This window comes from Pinus tabuliformis, chromosome Q (genome assembly GCF_031772625.1).
Source record: "Pinus tabuliformis cultivar Carrire ecotype Pingquan chromosome Q, CPIR1, whole genome shotgun sequence".
NCBI lineage: Eukaryota > Viridiplantae > Streptophyta > Pinopsida > Pinales > Pinaceae > Pinus > Pinus tabuliformis.
Window position 1 is genome coordinate 379,716,451 of NC_142296.1, and position 19,678 is coordinate 379,736,128.

The window sequence follows — 19,678 nt, forward strand, 5'->3', positions numbered from 1 at the left end:
CTTCTTGTTATTATAAAGTAAGCTCACTGATCTAGAGAGCTTATGTTTTTTTAGAACCTCTAGGATTTTTATATTTGTAGGGGTTTATGTTTTGTAAGCCCTTTAACTTTACAATCTATAGAAATGGTTCATCCATAAAATGGTATGCAATCATGGTTAATAAAAAAGGTGTATCCATAAAATTATTTAAATAAAACTTAAATTATATAATTTTCATGATAAATTTCACAATGAGACCTAGAATCATTTTAAAACTACCGTTGAACCAAAAAAATCCACAGCTTATAAACCACCCCAGAAAAATCACCTTCCTCTTAAGAAAACCACCCGTACCAATTCACACATGTGAAGATAAATCTTACCACCTTTAAAATAAATTGTCTTTTAACAAAATCTACATTACCATAATGAAAAATCTCTACGGAAATATAATGACGTGTTTTGCCTCCAGCAGCTCATATTTGGCATCCACTGGGCAATTCACGGACTTTGAGTTGACGCTGCACGCCTAATGACGTTTTGACCTCCGGCAGCTAAGATCTGGCTATCCACAGCACATATCTCCAACAATGCGCGTGCCAAACCGGAGAATTGATTACTGTGATTTAACACACACTTAAACACAAGTGTTGTGTTGTACACTCTCTTCACATGGTTTTCCAGTTTAATGTCGGAATGGCTTTTTGTTTTGCGGAACATGCAATGTGAAACACAATGCAAACGTGGTTGGGTGGATGGGAAAAGCAATGGAACACCGGCAATCGATCCGCAAGACTCCATCAAAATTTTACAGGGAGATACGTGTCCCCCCAGGTTCAGCGACATCGGCCGTTATAGGGAGGAATGGAAAAACTATTCAGAAATTCCGAAAATCCCCGGGGATCTCTTTCGTCAGATTGTCTTCTGGAAGAGTCGAAATATGCGGAAAATCAGAGGAAGTTGTACATGCCATTGCCTTGTCTATTGAAGCTCTCATAATCTCTGTTATTGATAAATCCGAAGGTTTCTTTCCAGACTTTTACATTTACTGTTTTTGTAAGTATGTTGCAGAACCCCTATTTTCTATGAAGAAAATTTGCTTCGAAAATTTCTCAGGAGAAACCTCTGGGGATAAAAAAGGCCAAAATTCATTTTTCTGTTTCAAATCCGAAGTGCAATGCTGTTGGGTATTTTTAAATGGGGAAAATACCAAAAACCAAATTTTCAAATAAACACACACAGAGGCAATGCTATGTTTTTCCTTCACAGGATCTTTTGTGCACAGACAACAAAAAAAATTCACAGAGAGACAAAGTATTTCACCACCATAAGAACATTCTATTCATTAAAACCTGATCCAAAGATTTACCAATGTAAAATCCTTTTTACATTCACTGGTGTGAAAAAAAAACTTACTGCTGTAATAAAAGGATTTACATAAGTTTACTGCTGTGAAAAACAAAATTACACAGGCTTACAAAAATTCACGCTCCACCCTTTCCTTTATCCACTACTTGTCCAAAACCACACATGGTTTTTCGGTTTTTACTGCATCTTCGTTTTACAATGTTCCACACAAAAACATTACAACATATTTGTGCACTGTTGTGCATACACCCTCTGGTTCTTCACATTTTACACACTGCTGTGTGTTTTTCCTTTTACTGCACCCTCGTATTTTTGTGAGCACACACACCAAAAAAAACTTCCCGTGTGCCATGCATTATATATTTAACACATGCCGTATATAAGAAATATAAAACATATAAAAAAAATTAAAACTGTGCGCCCATGCTCATATTAATGGGACTCCACCAAAAATTACGTATGTGCCCATAATCATTTAAGACGGGCCTCCACCAACCTTCATAAATGCATTAAAGGCCTCAGCGTTTCCTCCACGGTGGTCAACGAAAAGACAAACATTATACAATTTGGTTTTGGGAAGCCATCGGGTCCGCGCTTCATCGCATCGCAACTTTACTCATGTTAAAGACCCCGACCCTATGACATTGCCGATAGCGATGTGCTGATCGCTCATCGGCGATCGCTCATCGGCGATGTTTCATATTGCTGCCACTGACTGCCTCCGATGCTCCAACCCGCCGATATGCCGACTTGCCGATATGCCGACACGATCTGGACCGCTGATCGGCCAGATTTAACGGTTGAGATTTAAAGTGGATCCTCTATTCTGTAATTTTAAATTTTGAGTGTTTCTGCCTCCCGATCCTTGGTGAAGTGCGCGGCTATAGTCTTCATGCTGCTGCATGGCTCAATTGTTGCATAGTTGAAATTATATTTTCAACACTCCCCTTTAATTTCAACTGTCGGGCATTCAATCATACCCAAACACTTCCTCAAAAATTCAAAGATTTTCTGATCCAATGGCTTTGTCAAGATGTCTGCAACCTATTCCTGAGTGCTGCAATGTTGCAAACTGATTTCTCCATTGCTTACCAATTCTCTGATATAGTGAAACCTTGTATCAATGTGTTTCGTTCGTTTGTGAAACACTGAATTCTTTGACAATGCAATAGCAGAGCTATTGTCACAATAAATTACTGTTGCTTTTGCCTGCTCTTGGCCTAGACTTCTCAACATCCTTCTCATCCACACTGCTTGACATGCTGCTGCTGTAGCTGCCACATATTCAGCCTCTGCTGTAGACAATGCTACAATGGACTGCTTCTTAGAAGCCCATGAGATGGCTCCTGAACCCATGTTAAAAACATAACCGGAAGTGCTCTTCCGATCATCTACACTTCCAGCCCAATCACTGTCAGTGTATCCAGCCAAATCTGAATGTTCTGAGGCATGATATAGAATTCCAAACATTTTAGTGCCTTTGACATACCTCAAAATTCTCTTTGCTTCCTGCAAATGTGCCTCCTTTGGCCTCTCCATAAATCTGGAAATCAAACTAACAGCATACATTAAATCAGGCCTAGTTGCTGTTAAATACATAAGGCGACCCACAATGCTTTTGTAGAGGCTAGGATCAAAATCCTTGCTGTTGTCCTCTCTGCTGAGCTTTAATCCCATCACTGTGGGAGTGATTGCTGCCTTGCATTCTTCCATCTTAAATCTGCCCAAAACTTGATTTACATATCTTGCTTGAGATATAAAAATTCCTTTTTCATTTTGATCTACTTCTATGCCTAAGAAGTATCTCAACAAACCCATGTCAGTCATTTCAAATTCATCCTTCATGACTGATTTAAAATTCTCAATAAGATAACTGTCATTTCCAGTGAAAATAACATCATCTACATACAAGACAACAATTAAAATTTTACCATCCTTTTCCTTGATGTAGACTGTGGGTTCTCCTTCACACTTGTCAAATTCATTATCCATTAGATAAGAATCTATCCTGCTGTACCATGCTCTTGGCGCTTGCTTCAGCCCATAAAGAGCTTTCTTCAACTTGCCCACTTTGTGCTCTTCACCTTTCTTCTCATATCCGAGAGGCTGTTCCACATAAACCTCTTCCATTAACACTCCATTTAGGAATGCTGACTTCACGTCCATTTGGTAGACTTTCCATTTGTTTTGTGCTGCTATGGACAACACTGCTCTCACGGTTTCCATTCTTGCAACCGGGGCGAAAGTCTCCTCATAATCTCTCCCATACTGCTGCTTGTACCCTTTGACAACCAGCCTTGCCTTGTGCCTTTCTATCTTGCCTTCAGCATTGCTCTTGGTCTTGTAGACCCATTTCACACCAATGACTTCTTTGCCTTTTGGTAACTCAAACAAATCCCATGTTTTGTTTCTCTTTATGGCATTCATCTCCTCATCCATAGCTTCTATCCATTTCTTATCTTTAATTGCATCCTCGAAATGAATAGGATCATCAACATGACAATACAAGGCAAATAAGGAATTCATTCCTTCATCATAAATATCACTTAGATTTCTAAATTTCTTACCTCTTTCACTTGGTGTGCAAGTGCTTGAAGATGCACTTGAATTTTCTCCTTGTGGTGTGCTTGGAGAAGCACTCTCATTGATCCTCAATGGTGTCCCTTGCTGTCCTTGTGTTGGCGCTGCTGTTTGGGGATGCATTTCAGCCACTTCCTCTTCATCTTCATCATGAGACAAACAGTTCTTGACATTAACTGTCTTCTCTATGCTTCCATCCCAAGCTTCCTCTTCAATGAATTGAACATCTCTGCTGACAAAAAACATCTTGGTAGATGGGATATACAGCCTGTAGGCTTTGGATTCCTCACTGTATCCAATGAATAGACATTTCTCCCCTTTGCTGTCCAACTTCCTCCTTAGCTGATCTGGAATGTGTGCATAGGCCACACATCCAAAAACTCTCATGTGGGTGACTCCTTGCTTTCTCCCACTCCATGCCTCTTCTGGCACCTTGTTCATGACTGCTTTTGTAGGACACCTGTTCAGTATATAAACTGCACAATGTACAACTTCAGCCCAATACTCATTTGGCAAATGCTTTGCCTTCAGCATGCTCCTCGCCATATCCATGATGGTCCTGTTCTTCCTTTCAGCAACTCCATTTTGCTGTGGGGTGTACCGAGTTGTAAACTGTTTATGAATTCCATTTTCTCTACAGAATCTTAGGAATTCCTTGGAGATATATTCACCTCCTCTATCAGTTCTCAAAACTTTTATATGCAGCCCGCTTTGGTTCTCCACAAGTGCTTTGAAATTTTGGAATTTCTCAAAGACTTCACTTTTGTTCTTGAGGAAATATATCCAAGTCTTTCTTGTAAAATCATCAATGAATGTTAAGAAATATAGGCTGCCAGCTAATGATGGAGCTTGCATTGGTCCACACAAATCTGAGTGGATAATCTCTAAGGGTGCCTTTGCCCTTATGCTTTTCCCTGATGGAAAACTTTCTCTGTGTTGTTTTCCCAATATGCAGCCTTCACATAGGTTGTCCGGCTTCTCTATCAATGGTAATCCTCTTACCATTCCTTTCCTACTCAACAAATTCAGACCTCCAAAATTGAGATGTCCAAATCTCAAGTGCCACAACCAATTCTCATCATTTGGCACGCTTTGGAAAGCCTCTTGGGTAACTGCTGCAATTTCTCCTTTGTTTTTCAAATCTGCCCGGATCCTGAGAGGGAACATCCTGTTCCTTGTCATCTTCACTTCAGCAATGCATCTTTTGCTAGGTGGTATGTCCATGATGGTGCACACATCATTTACAAAATAAACATTGTAACCCTTTTGGATAAGCTGTCCAACACTCAATAGGTTACATCTCATTCCGGGGACATAGTAGACATCTGCTATGGTTTTCCTTTCTCCTTGTTTTGTAAATATTTTTATCTCCCCTTTTCCCATAACAGACACTTTACTATCAGTGCCTAATGTGACCTCTGATTTCAAGTTTTGATTTAAGGCTGAGAAGAGGGCAATGTTTCCTGTCATATGGTTGCTGCAACCTGAGTCTAAGAACCATATGTCTTCACTATGTGTTTCAGCCATGTTACATGCTAACAACACATTATTTTGGCTGTTGTTTTCCCTAGTAACATTTGCATTTTGTCTACTACTCATATCGTGCTGCTTCTTCCTACATTCACTGGCATAATGCCCATACTTTTTACAGTAATAACATTGGACATTGGATTTTTCATACCTTTGTCCTTGAGCATGATGTTGTCCTCCTTGTTGGCTCCTGCCTTGGCCTTGGTTCTGATTTGGATTGCTGCCTCTTCCTTGTGCATTTGATGGGCTGTTCCTTCCACCTCTGTTCTGGCTTCTGCCTCTTCCTCTTCGGTTTCCTCTTCCTTGACCTCTTCCTCTTCCAAAGGACATCTGGGTCTTGAAGGCTTGCTCAAGAGATGAGTTTTCATTCCTACTCAACCTCTGCTCATGTGTTATCAGTGATGCATGTAGCTCATCAACTAAATACTTTGAGAGATCCTTTGTCTCTTCAATGGTGGTGACTATGGCATCAAACCTTGAGGGTAAGACCCTCAATATTTTCTCCACTATTCTTCTATCTTCAATGGTTTCTCCATGAGTTCTCATTTGTGTGATTACACCAATCACATGAGTGAAGAATGAGTCAATGTTATCTGACTCCTTCATGTTCAAGTTCTCAAAATCCTTTCTCAGCAATTGTAGTTTTGCTGTCTTCACTCTCTCCATGCCTTGATAGGCTGTCTTGAGGGTTTGCCATGCTTCATTGGCTGTCTTAGCTGCTGCTAACCTTGGAAACATACTCTGGTCTATTGCTAGATACAACAACACACGGGCTTTTGAATCTTTCTTCCTATTGTTCTTAAGCAGATCCTTCTCTCCCTGAGTTAATGCATTGAACTCAGTTTCATCTGCTGGTTCTTCAAAGCCATCTTCAACTATTTCCCATAAGTCTTGGGAGGCAAGCAGGGCTGTCATAGTTATTGACCAATAATCATAGTTCTTCCCATTAAACTGTGGGAGCTGGGTGTTAAACAAACCCATACCAGTGCTTGTGCTGGCCATTCCTTGTATTCTGATCTATGCCACTAAATCCTTGACTGTGTGTTTAAACAGCTGACTGTTTCTTCAGCAACACAAAAAAAACTTTGTGAAATACCTGAATCCTTTGATGTCTGAGTCTTCTGTCTGCCTGAGAAGTTTTGCTGCAGCAACAACCTTCTCCCTTCAGCTTCTTGAACACGTTCAAGAGCCTAAGCCGGCTCTCATACCACTGTTGGGTATTTTTAAATGGGGAAAATACCAAAAACCAAATGTTCAAATAAACACACACAGAGGCAATGCTCTGTTTTTCCTTCACGGGATCTTTTGTGCAGAGACAACAAAAAAAAATTCACAGAGAGACAAAGTATTTCACCACCATAAGAACATTCTATTCATTAAAACCTGATCCAAAGATTTACCAATGTAAAATCCTTTTTACATTCACTGGTGTGAAAAAAAAACTCACTGCTGTAATAAAAGGATTTACATAAGTTTACTGCTGTGAAAAACAAAATTACACAGGCTTACAAAAATTCACGCTCCACCCTTTCCTTTATCCACTACTTGTCCAAAACCACACATGGTTTTTCGGTTTTTACTGCATCTTCGTTTTACAATGCTCCACACAAAAACATTACAACATATTTGTGCACTGCTATGCATACACCCTCTGGTTCTTCACAGTTTACACACTGCTGTGTGTTTTTCCTTTTACTGCACCCTCGTATTTTTGTGAGCACACACACCAAAAAAAACTTCCCGTGTGCCATGCATTATATATTTAACACATGCCGTATATAAGAAATATAAAACATATAAAAAAAATTAAAACTCTGCGCCCATGCTCATATTAATGGGACTCCACCAAAAATTACGTATGTGCCCATAATCATTTAAGACGGGCCTCCACCAACCTTCATAAATGCATTAAAGGCCTCAGCGTTTCCTCCACGGCGGTCAACGAAAAGACAAACATTATACAATTTGGTTTTGGGAAGCCATCGGGTCCGCGCTTCATCGCATCGCAACTTTACTCATGTTAAAGACCCCGACCCTATGACATTGCCGATAGCGATGTGCTGATCGCTCATCGGCGATCGCTCATCGGCGATGTTTCATATTGCTGCCACTGACTGCCTCCGATGCTCCAACCCGCCGATATGCCGACTTGCCGATATGCCGACACGATCTGGACCGCTGATCGGCCAGATTTAACGGTTGAGATTTAAAGTGGATCCTCTATTCTGTAATTTTAAATTTTGAGTGTTTCTGCCTCCCGATCCTTGGTGAAGTGCGCGGCTATAGTCTTCATGCTGCTGCATGGCTCAACTGTTGCATAGTTGAAATTATATTTTCAACAAATGCCTGGAGTATTCGATATCTTTTAGTCATGAAATGCAACTGAAATGTAAGGTAAATAGCCTGTGCACTCAATTTTCGCATACCATCGCTCTTTCAGAAACTGTATTCTCTCCGAACTGGGACTTCTCCTCTTATAAGACTATGTTGCTTGCATGTCTTAAAATCCTGCGCTGAGACGAGGTCGAAGCGACAAGAGATGTAAAGTTGACAATTCGATTTGGAAAGCAACTTTTCCATGGGCCTTGTTTAGACAACTTACAAGATAATGATTTTCTTCCCCTGGGAGACCTGCAAGACCTGTGTCGGCCAAAGGAGGTGAAATCCTTCTTCTCTACTGCATGTTTAGAGACGGCTGTAAAAGATCTCCGGCTGAAGTTAGAAGTGCTAGGATACGTGAAGGTCTCCAGTCGAAAGAAAATTAGCATTCACGTGGCAGATCTCGAAGACAACCAACTCTCTCAATATAATATCTCTGTTCGGTATGACAGCAACGACAGTCTGTTGCAGAGCAGTGAAGTTAGACGCATTTTGAATGCAAAAGATTATTTTCAGGTACAATTTTAACTAGAGAGTTTTAAATTTATTTAGTGAATGTTAAGCAATTCATTTGTTTTGAGGATATTATAGGTAATAAAAATACAATTTTTTAGGTTCTGGATGTAGACAGGGGAGCGTCGGAATATGAACTTGAGATGGCGTATCGGAGGTGTTTGCTACGAATTCAGTTTCACGGAATTAATGGGGCATCTTGTGATGAGGCCATTAAAATTGCAGAGGAAGCGTTCGTTTTTCTACTAGATCCCTCGAGAAGAGATCGATACCTTAAGAAAACCCCTGTAGGGGGACCTTCTTTGCCATGTAATGAATTACCATCTAGGTTAGAAGAAAAAGCAGTGATTAAGAGAGTTAGAAAGCTGCGAAAACGACATGGGTTCGTGACATTTTGTAGAGAAGGCCAGGCAAGAACAGATTTCAGGCTGGGAGTCACGAGTCACGAAACAGACCCGGATAATATTAGCCCCGAAATGGTTGCATGGGTAGAGCAAGCATGGAGGGATAGAACCGTTGACCAGTTCCTCGTTTTTCCCCTGCCGGGCAGGTTTCTGGTTATGAATGTCCGGTACAAGGACACTGAGACGTATGTGACGGAGGATTGGAAATTTCGAATTTCATATGTGGGAGAAGGGCAGAGAAGAAGTAACATGATGAGGAACAAACGATGGGAATGCGGGTTGAGCAGTAGATGGTTCAAGTGGAACGATGGAATAACAGGTGACGCGAGCATTGATTCAATTTTGAAGACTGATGTGCATTCCCTTGTCAAGGAAGCCGCCAAAATTAGTGAAGAAATGAGTTCAGAAATCTAACTCACTGCAAAGGGTGGAAAAGATTACAGTACATGAATATTATATTGGAAAATGCCTGAGAGTTGAAGGATGCGTTATAATCGGTCTCTCACTGGTATGTCAAGTTCGTTAGAACTTTGAATTTTGAACCATTTTTTACGTGTTTTGAATTTTGAACCATTTTTTATGCGTTGAATGTAGTTTTTTAAATAATCAGTTTGGATCACAGAGCCCGCTCAGTTGGTAGAGCTCCGTGTTTAATTACTAGTACATATCCTGTTAGGGAGCTCAGTTTCTAAAACATCCCTCGTATGTTTGGATAATATAAGATCGATTATGTGATTAGTTTATTAATTGTGTAGAATAGTATAATGGACGCAGATAAGATAATTGTATTTCATAGCATCTCTATATATTATCAAATGCATATATATTTTTTCCGAGGGAAGAAATTAGTGTTTTTTTTTTTAAATTTATTTTCTAGTAAAGAAATTAGTGTTTTTTTGGCTCGTTGAAGATTATAGTTAAAATATTTATTTAAAAATCCAGAAGATTTAAAGTTAAAATAACAATATTCACAAGTAAAAAATTATTATGATAATATTGATCAAAACATTATAACTTATCATTTTACTAAAAAGAATTTAAACCTGGTTTTGAAAAATAACAACTATTCAATCTAACCATGGAAAAATAAATCTAATTATTAAATAATTATAAAAACTATAAAAAAATATATCAGATAAACACTAAATACATTTATATTATGTGATTAGTGTATTAATTGTGTAGAATAGTTTGATGGAGGTAGATAAGATAATTGTATTTTATAGCATTTTTATCTATATTATTAAATGTATTTTTTTTTTTAATTTATTTTAGAAGAAAGAAATCAGTGTTTTTTTTTTATATTTATTTTCTAGAAAATAAATCAGTGTTTTTTGTGTGGTGGGTTGAAAATTATAACTAAAATATTTATTTTAAAGATTATAAGATTAAAAATTAATATAACAATATTCATGAGTAAAAAATCATTATAATAATATTAATTAAAACATTATGACTAATCATTTTACAAAATAAATTAAACCTAGTTGTGAAAAATAACAACCATTCAATCTGGAAAAATAAACTTAATTATTAAATGATCATAAAAATTATATATTAGATAACCATTTAAATACATTTATATATTAGATAACCACTAAAATACATTTATATTATAATACTAGTTTCAAAATTAATGTAAAATACACTTTGATTTCTAATATATATAAAATAAAATAAAAATTATATCAAAATATATTTATAATTGTAAAGTTGGATGTTTATAATTGTAAAGTTGGATGTTGAAGATATCTATGGATAATAATCATTATATATATTTTTATAGTTAGATTTTATTAAGTTATATATTAATTCATTATCAGGGTTAGTTTTATTAAATTTTATATTAATTTAATGATGTTGATTTTTATATTAATTTTCGTGTATTGTTTTTAATATTTTGAAAAAAAATATGAGAAGTTAGAGTGTTTGAAAGATTTTCAATTTCAAAAAGCTGGTTAAACTAGAGGCTGATCATTTTATATTAATTTTCCTCGTGTTGTTTTAACATTTTGAAAAAAATATGAGAAGTTAGACTGTTGGAAAGATATTCAATGTTAAAAAGCTGGTTAAACTCAGGGTTGATCTCAAAAGGCTGGTTAGATTTCGCAGGTTTTGCTCGTCAATTTCATCATAAGGGTGAACAATTGCTCGACTGATACTAACGTTCTCTACATTCTGTTTTGTGTTTCCTACAAGGAGATCCGTGTACAGGGCTATTAATTTCACCTATTATATGACTTGAAGGTTTATTTTGGATCTACGAGATCTAAATTATCAATGTATTTCCTTTACAGCAAGTAATATAAACGTTTTTTTTCTGTTTGAAAAAAATTCAAGGTTGATTAGTATTTAGTAATTGAAAAGAGAAATTGCTTGATATATAAATCTTGTTACAGAGTAAATAAAAGAAGTATTTTGAAATTAGATATAATATGTGAAAAGTAAAAATAATTTGTTATTTTCTAAATGTGTAATAATGAAGAGTTATGATGTAAGTAATGTTATTAAAATTGAATCTATGTGGTTGAAACTTGAAACTAATAAAAATTATTTTCTTCTCATTTTTGTGGTTAAACTTCAGGTCGATCACTGTTTAGTAAGTTTAGTAATTGAAAAAGGAGATTGAGTGATATATAGATTTTTTTTTATAGTGTAAATAAAAGAAGTATTTTGAAATTAAAGATAATAGGTGAAAAGTTAAAAATAATTTGTTATTTTGTAAATGTGTAATAATGAATAGTTATGATGTAAGTAACGTTATTAAAATTGGATCTATGTGGTAGAAACTTGTTGGTACTATCGATTTTTTGGTAATATTTATTTGATTGAAAGTTTTAAGGAAACAATTATTTGTTTTTTTTTTTTTTTTGAATTTTGTTATAAATTTCAAAATTGGCTACTTTTGTATAAAACAAAAGTATGATTTATTTTCTTTAGTCAATACAATTCAAAAAATAATAGTAGTCTTTTTCCCTTTTCCTTTCCTTCTTTTACTATTTAAAGAACTTTACATCTTTATGCATCTCACAATATTAATTTAAACAAACTGAAATCTTCGAGCTTAGTCTTTTTTTGGGTGGATTGAAGATCTCATCTAAAAAAAATTCATATAAAACAAAAGTATGATCATTTGGTTTTTTTAATCAATAAAATTAAAAAAAATAATCTTAACCCTTTTTCCTTTTCCTTCTCCTTTTACATTTAAAGAAATTTACATCTTTTATGCATCTCACATTATTTATTTGAACAAATTGAAGTTTCTGAATTTAATCTATTTTAAGCACAAGTAAAGAGCTCATCTAAAGAATTTGTTGAGTTCATGCAAAGAGCTAATGTTGACTTCGAGATATTTCCAGCTATAAGTTTCTTTGAGATGAGTTTGATTTTATTGAAGAGTTTATTTTCTATACTTTTTACACTTGTTTGAGTTAATTGAAGGGTTGTTTTTCATATTTTATTAGATTATTATAGAGTTATTTTTTACATTGTGAGGAGATGTTTTGTAGTTGTTTTAGACCATTGAAACTGATCTTTTTCTCTTAATTTGGAAAGAAACGTATTTTAATTTTTAAAATTTAATTAGTAATATTTCTAATATTATTATTTTTTTTCCCAAAAAAAGAAATTTTAGGCCTTTATTTTTAGGGTAGAGTTTTCATCAGCAACTCCTAAAAAAAAGTACATGAGATAATTTCCAGTGAATTGAGAGGGATATGGCACCCAATTATTCTCAAAGGAAGTTGGGGATGGATGTATCCATACGTTGAAACTAGATTTAAGCACATGTAAGAGACAATGTAGAAATCTACTTAAATTTTTTTAATTATCTAAAAGTTGACACACACATCTTGAATCCTACCAAATAAATAAGATCAAGTTTAAAAATATTTAATAAAAATGGAAAAAATTAGGCTCCACTAATCAAAACACTTGTCAGATTTAAAGTTTGGAAGAATTTTAATGATCTTGCTCCTTCTACAACCTTGAATGTAATATACCTATTGTGATTTACCCCATGTAAAGTAATTTTAAATTACCAATCAGTTATTCAAACCTGCGTAAAAGTAATTTTAAATTACATTTCAGTTACAACTAATTCTTGGCATTGGTTAAATGGATCAGCGAGCACCCTAACAGGGAGGATTGAGTTTCCTAAAAAGGGAAAACAGTTGATGGAACTGAAAAATAACATGAAAGTTCTGGCTTCTGTGCTGTAGTGACAGACAGAAGGGAATAGAAGAACAGAAGAAGAACATGCCTGGTTTTGAACTAAGTCTGGTAGAGACCAGATAGTCAAGACACTGGTGCAGTCTTACTGAGGATTGGGATCCGGTAAGAGTGAGCTCGGGGGGAGACTCAGGTCCCGAAGGACGAAGTCTCAAGGTTGGGTGGTTAAAGAGCTTAAACAGGAAATTGCAGGAGGCTTGCTACCAGAAATACAACACGCACGGAAAACAGGTAAGTATCGGAAACCTATTAAGTAACTGCTGTTACGGTTTACAGGTTTTTAGACCAGAATACTTGTAAGTCTCTGCTAATCTTAGTATGTAAAGATTGAATGCGAAACAGAAATTGTATCCTGGTTATAAAACCCAATTCTTGGGGATTTAAGGCAATAGTGATGAGATTGCTGCCTAGCATTTAAATGTACATTATTCGTAAGACGACAGAGCTGTAATACTCTCTGTAGGAATTCCCGAGACACATACCCTGTCCCTGTAGTAGATAGGCCAGGTAAACGAGATTTATTTAATAAGAACAGCAGAGGCTTGAATGGGCGACGGAGTTAGAGTTGAGCGGGTTAGTGCTCAGATGAAGAAGAGAAAAATGTAAACTAGTAAAACAAGAAAACATTTTCGATAGTGTCGTAATCGGCATAAACACCAAGGCCTGCATTTTATCCAATAAACCTCAGATAGAAGCATGAGGATCTATCGATGCGTAGTATTAACTTCCTCGCATCATAATCTGAGCCAAGAATGCCAAGTATGCATGTAAGAGCTTTCCGCTCTGTTTCCTCTTAAATAAAACAGTTAAGGCCAAACAGAACAAAGCTTATGAAATTGTATAAATATCAAATGAAGGCTCAGAATCGAGCTTATAAACATGTATGAATTTCACATGAAAGCATTGAATAAGAGCTTGTATATGTAAACTGGGAACAGAGTGTGAAACCACATATGAATCTCAAATAAAAGCAATGAAAGGATTTAAAAGCTGACAGAAATGACAAACCCTCGAGGTATCGAGTGATAAATATACATTGATAAAATGAGAGCCTGCTATAAGCATAGGAAAGGCGTAAGATAGCTGTATTATAACATCCATTGACATATGTATATAAATGAAAACATGCCATTCGTATATGGTCCATAAAGCCAGCTACACATGCATTTCTGTTGAGGACTTCAGAACTGCTAGAAAAAGAATAACCTTATTAAATATTGGTAACTTGCTGGTTCGAACAGTGGTCTATTCACAGAGAACTCAAGCCGGGGTCGACCATGCACCCTTCGAGTTCGGATGCAGGTGCAACCCTTACGACGTTCCTATTATATGTATATAAACATAGAAAAAAAGTAAATGCACAACAGAGGAATCGAACCGAATGGAATATGTACAAGCAGTTACATAACAGAGGAACTGAACCGAGTATCATATGTGCAAGTAAAATATCATTATATAGACAAGGAAATCGTGTTTGCTTAAACATGAAATGTATATAAGTTGCTTTTCAAGCACTGTACAAAGAAGGAAACCTTTATCTGGATTATAACCATGGTCGCGTTAATCAAGAACCGCCATCCCATATTGGGTCCAGAACCATTTACACACACAGCAAAAGTATAGAGCCTAGTAGCCTAAGCAAAGACAAATAACATAAATGTAGCTACTTTCAGAACGGTCGAGCGGTCAACCTCATGAACCAAAGACTGACCCTCCTCTGGCCGCAGTAACTAAACAATGGGATTAACCCAGAAATCAAGAGGTTCTCCATCATCTGCGCCTAAGAAGAAGATTGGGAGCTCAGAATCGCTCGGAATTATACACTGACCGAGGACAAATACCGAATGATCAAATACATCGGGGTTAAGAAGAAATCTTGTATGCACCTGTGGAGAACCCGGTCGGTAGCAGATGACAGAGTGTGCCGACCGCCGAGCAGCTCCCAAAACCGCCATCCATAACCTGTAAACAAGGAAGACTAGTAATTGACATTACTTGAAATTTAACACAGAATAACCTTGAAACATTTAACCAATAAAACTCACCGAGCCAATTCGGTAGTTGGTAGCCCTAGAATGGTGGCGCCATGACAGACACCGCAAGCTGGAGGATAAACTGTATCGGAACCAAGGGTTAATACACAGACGAGACAGAATGGCGCGGAGACGAATGAACGCCGAGTAAAATCAAGGAAATCGCGAGGTATGTGGAGGTCTGCTTTTATAAACACAAAGAGTCCTTTTGAGACGTGGAGCGTCTGCCTCCGTTGATCTCTGCCATCGAATAACCTCCGTTGATCATTGCGGGATTACCAAAGAACCGGGCGGGAAAGTTCCTAACGGGAGCCATCCCCGTTCACGTGAAGAAGTCAGTCAGCCTTAAAGGTAAGTCCAGGTGTCATGAGATGGCCTTGCCAACTCTCACCTCCAGCACGGAAGCCAGTACGTGTAGATATAAGATATTAAAGAACTCACCGCATAGAATCATGTGCAAATATTTCATAATCAGGTTATATGAACTATGTTAACAAAACAACCCTTCGACATATATATGGTAAGATATCACGATAAGATCTTATGCACTGTGCAGTTAAGTTGTATATTCACGGTTAATGATAATAATGCATATAAGTTCCATGTGCATGGTTAGAATTATTATTACCGCAATCAAATTTTTTTTTATGTGCTTAAAGTTAATGAGTAGAGGCGTGACAAGTGGTATCAGAGCCAAGTTGCAGCACTGGCGCCTTTGGGAATTGGTAAGCGGAAAGGATATTGAGGTACGCCATCAGTAGGCATTAACTCAGGTATGAGTTTAATCATTCGCATATTCATTTATGACGTACACTACTTTTGGCATGACGGGTGTGATTCATGTTTATAACTTCTTTGAGAAGTAGGTAATAAGTTGTTGCATAACTACATTCATAACATTGGATTCCTGATGAGGAAAAGACAATGAAAACTTTTGTCGCACTTACAAACAAAGATTTGAACACTCATTACACTTAAGAACTATATTGAACACTCATTGAGGAAGTGACAACCAACTACCAACTTTTGATTTGCACATATGGCAATAACAACAATGCATATATTGAACTAGATTGAAATTACAATGAACGAAACTTAATGAGCCAATGCATGAATATAAAATTAGGGGGAACATCCTTGAATAGGATGAAAAATTGTTTTAAAAAGAACATTAGAAGAACCCCTTTAGATATTGAAAACATGCAATGAGTCAAGCAGCGAGACTTGATTTTCATAACTAACTTTTGATTCAGTCTTGTCATGGATGCATGAAGACGATTGGTAGTTGAGATTGGTTAGTGTTGTATGACTAACCCATAGAACTTATGTGCATTAATTCAATTGGACTAAGATTGTTACATTTCGTAAACAAGTGAAGGTTGAATGGTGTCACATGCATGGAATGTGTGTATGAAGATTCTTTACTCTCTCTGTGCTATAGTCCAGTTGTTCATGAGAAGAGTTCTTAATTTTATTCACCATGAGAATGCATGATGAAGAGTATATGCTTATGTCTTAATAGATTTAATGATGATTACCCTCTAATCAACTGAAATCCATTAGCATGATATGTGTTTATCATTACTTGTTGAGAGATAAAAACCATTGGAACCTCGATGTAAGGATGGTTGAATTTATCTCTACTATGGGAATGATGGATTTCTTATGCATGTTGCATTCCAGTGTGAAGTAAATTGTAGAGGCATGTGCAGTGGGTAACATTTCTAGGACCTATTCATGGTATAATTACATGTGATAATTATACATAAATAGACTACCTGTGTTAATACAGCTGTCAGTAAACTCTAATTGCCTTCCCCAACCTTAGATGCTTCCAAAGGAAAAGGAAGCAAGGAGAAGGAAGAAGACCGTGCTGTAGGGACAGACGGAGATGGGAAAAAGAAAATCGCTAAGTCTGGTGATGACCAGATAAAGCAAGCTTTGAGTGTTAGAATCTTGCAGAAGACTCTAAGTCTTGGGATGACTAGATAGTGCTCGATGAGCATGTGAGTATTTCCTTGACCATGCTTAAGGAGTTGGAAAATGATAACCATAGTGTGTTGATGTTAATGATTTTCATAATGTCTCCTTGAAGTCATTATTTTGAAAGGGACACATAGTACTGTTATGATAGTTGTTGCATCTAGCATCAAGTGGTAACTCTGGTGCGTGTGTGACACTTAGGAGATGATGCTTCTAATTGCATAAGTAGAGCCATTGCTTCCAGTAAGGGTGGTTTAACTTGTTAGTTATGCATGTTGGTCCAAGGATAAGATAAGTGTCTTGTTCACTTACTTGAAGAACATGTATGAATGTTTTATATGATTTCTTAGTAGAGAAAGTATTTGAATGCATGCAATAAAAGAATGGTTCTTTTATAGATTTTTCTTGGTAAAGAAAATGGGTTAAGGCATGCAGTTAAAGATTGATGATTCATATGTTTTCTTGGTAGAGAAAATATGATAATACTTGCAGTAAAAGAATTGGTTATTTTATATGCTTCTTAGTAAGAGAATAGGTAGTTCCTCCTAGTAGGACTACATGTGAGTCTTGTGAGAGAAATGTTTGTCTCTTGTTGTTTTTCTTGGAATAAAATCCTTGCTAAATATAGCCAAAGAATCTTCTTGAGAAAGAGGATGAAGCATATAAATGTCCTGAGGACATAGCATGGAAGGTGGCCAAGTTTTCTTGAATTAAAGTATGTATCTTTATTTGATAAAAGCTTCTTGGAAAATATATATATATGCTAATTGCATTATGATTCTAGTTAGTCTCTAAGTTCTAGAAAAATGATTATGCATTACATGCATGATAAAAGATAACTAAGGATGTGCTTCTAGGCACATAGATATTTATCCCTAATTTCTTGAGGAAAGAGTATATTACATATATACATAAATATAGTCTCATCCTAAGAGTATGCATACTTCATGTATGAAGATAAAGGATTTTATGAGAATTCTTGAAAATGGAAATAGAGGTTCCTTCCTTTAAAGACACATTAGAATAGTGTTCATACAAGAACCAAAATCCTTACTTGTTGCATGAAAAGAACTATGTGCATTAAAGTAAAGTAATTGTGTTAGGAGCACACATGTTGCATATTGGTAGCTGTTTTGACCTTGGAATTATGAGTCTGTGTGTACTTAGAGAAAGTGGTCATGCTAGCTTCCTTGAAAATGATAAATCTCTTGGAGAGATTGTCTTGTTGGATGAGCTGTGTTGATTGCTTGATTTTGATACATAAAGGATAATTAATCCTTGTTTTTGTATCCCGATTTTTATGCCTAAAGATAGATACCTTTCATAATTTCTGGAAAGGGAATCTTGAGAAACCCTCACATCTGAAGATAGAGAAATGAGGATTAAAATGACTTCCTTTAAGAAAGAGGTATGTGGTTTGTCGTATGAAATGATGGTGGTCTTCTAGTGAAGGGAATAAGTGTTGCATACATTAAAGAAGGGCTTATACGATAAGCAATAGTATGCACAAAGATTAGTCATTGTGACATAAGAGTTGTGTTCTTGTATGTTAGAGAAATTATGTTTAATTACACTAACAATGCATGACCCAAGCTAGCCATAGTAAACGTAAGATAATACTCCATTAATGATGATTTGAATTGGAACAACAGACTATGGCAAAATTGGGAATGCTGAGAGTATTAACTCAACTGTTGCTGACATTTATACATTAATGAGTATTTGCATATACTTTTATACATGACAAGATTGTATGCATGAACACTCTTGGAAATGAAATACGTGTTAACTGATGCATATTTATAACTAACGTTGCTGATGGGATTAAGTAGTGGTAGCTTAATGGCAACAAGAAAACTCATCACATAAATTGCAGCAATGTGAAATGCAAGTATACATGAGAAAGAATGATGTTATATGATATGCATGAATTATGTTATTTGGAAAATTTGCATGCATACAACATGTATGATGGATATGTTTCCCATCAATCTTGATGTTGTGGACCCATGTTGGGGGTTAAGTGTAAATGCATGGTATACATGCATGTTTGTTGTGCTAATGATAATGTTCATATGGTTCATTGTGTAACTTACTTTGAGAAAGAGTAATAAAAGAGAAATTTAACATGACAGACAGTTGTGGATACTTGGGTTGATGACAGTTACCTGCCCGGAAGGGTTGATGGTACTTGTCTGCCCGGATTGTGAAAGGCTGGAATGCCTTGGGTTGATGACAGTGACCTGCCCGGAGAGGTTGATGGTACTTGTCTGCCCGGAGTTGGGTTGATGGCAGTTACCTGCCCGGAGGGGTTGATGGTACTTGTCTGCCCAGATTTCCTCTCCCTGGAATTCTTGAGCTGGTTGGCCAGTGGAATTCCATGTTAGACCTGGTAAGGTCTCTATCAAAGAAACTATCTGGATGTGAAAATGACTCGATTTGGTTGTGGAAACCAGTTCCCATGGGTTGGGAATTCTTTAGCCTATTATGGTGCTCATAGCTAAAGAAATGAATGACTCAGCTATATGATATGTTGAAAATAAATTCTATGTATAGTTGTGTGAAATATGTTATGCACATTTAACAAGAAATGAGCTTAGTGCTCTATAAGGAGTAATTGGAAAAACTTAACTCCTTTATTGTATTATTAATGATGTGAACATCTTAGTGGGAGCTAAG

General features: G+C 36.4%; 1 pseudogene; it reads left to right on the forward strand.

The window, feature by feature from the left end:
- The first annotated feature begins 746 nt into the window (after positions 1–746).
- Positions 747–9,167, forward strand: LOC149219765 (uncharacterized; annotated as a pseudogene).
- The last annotated feature ends 10,511 nt before the right edge of the window (positions 9,168–19,678 follow it).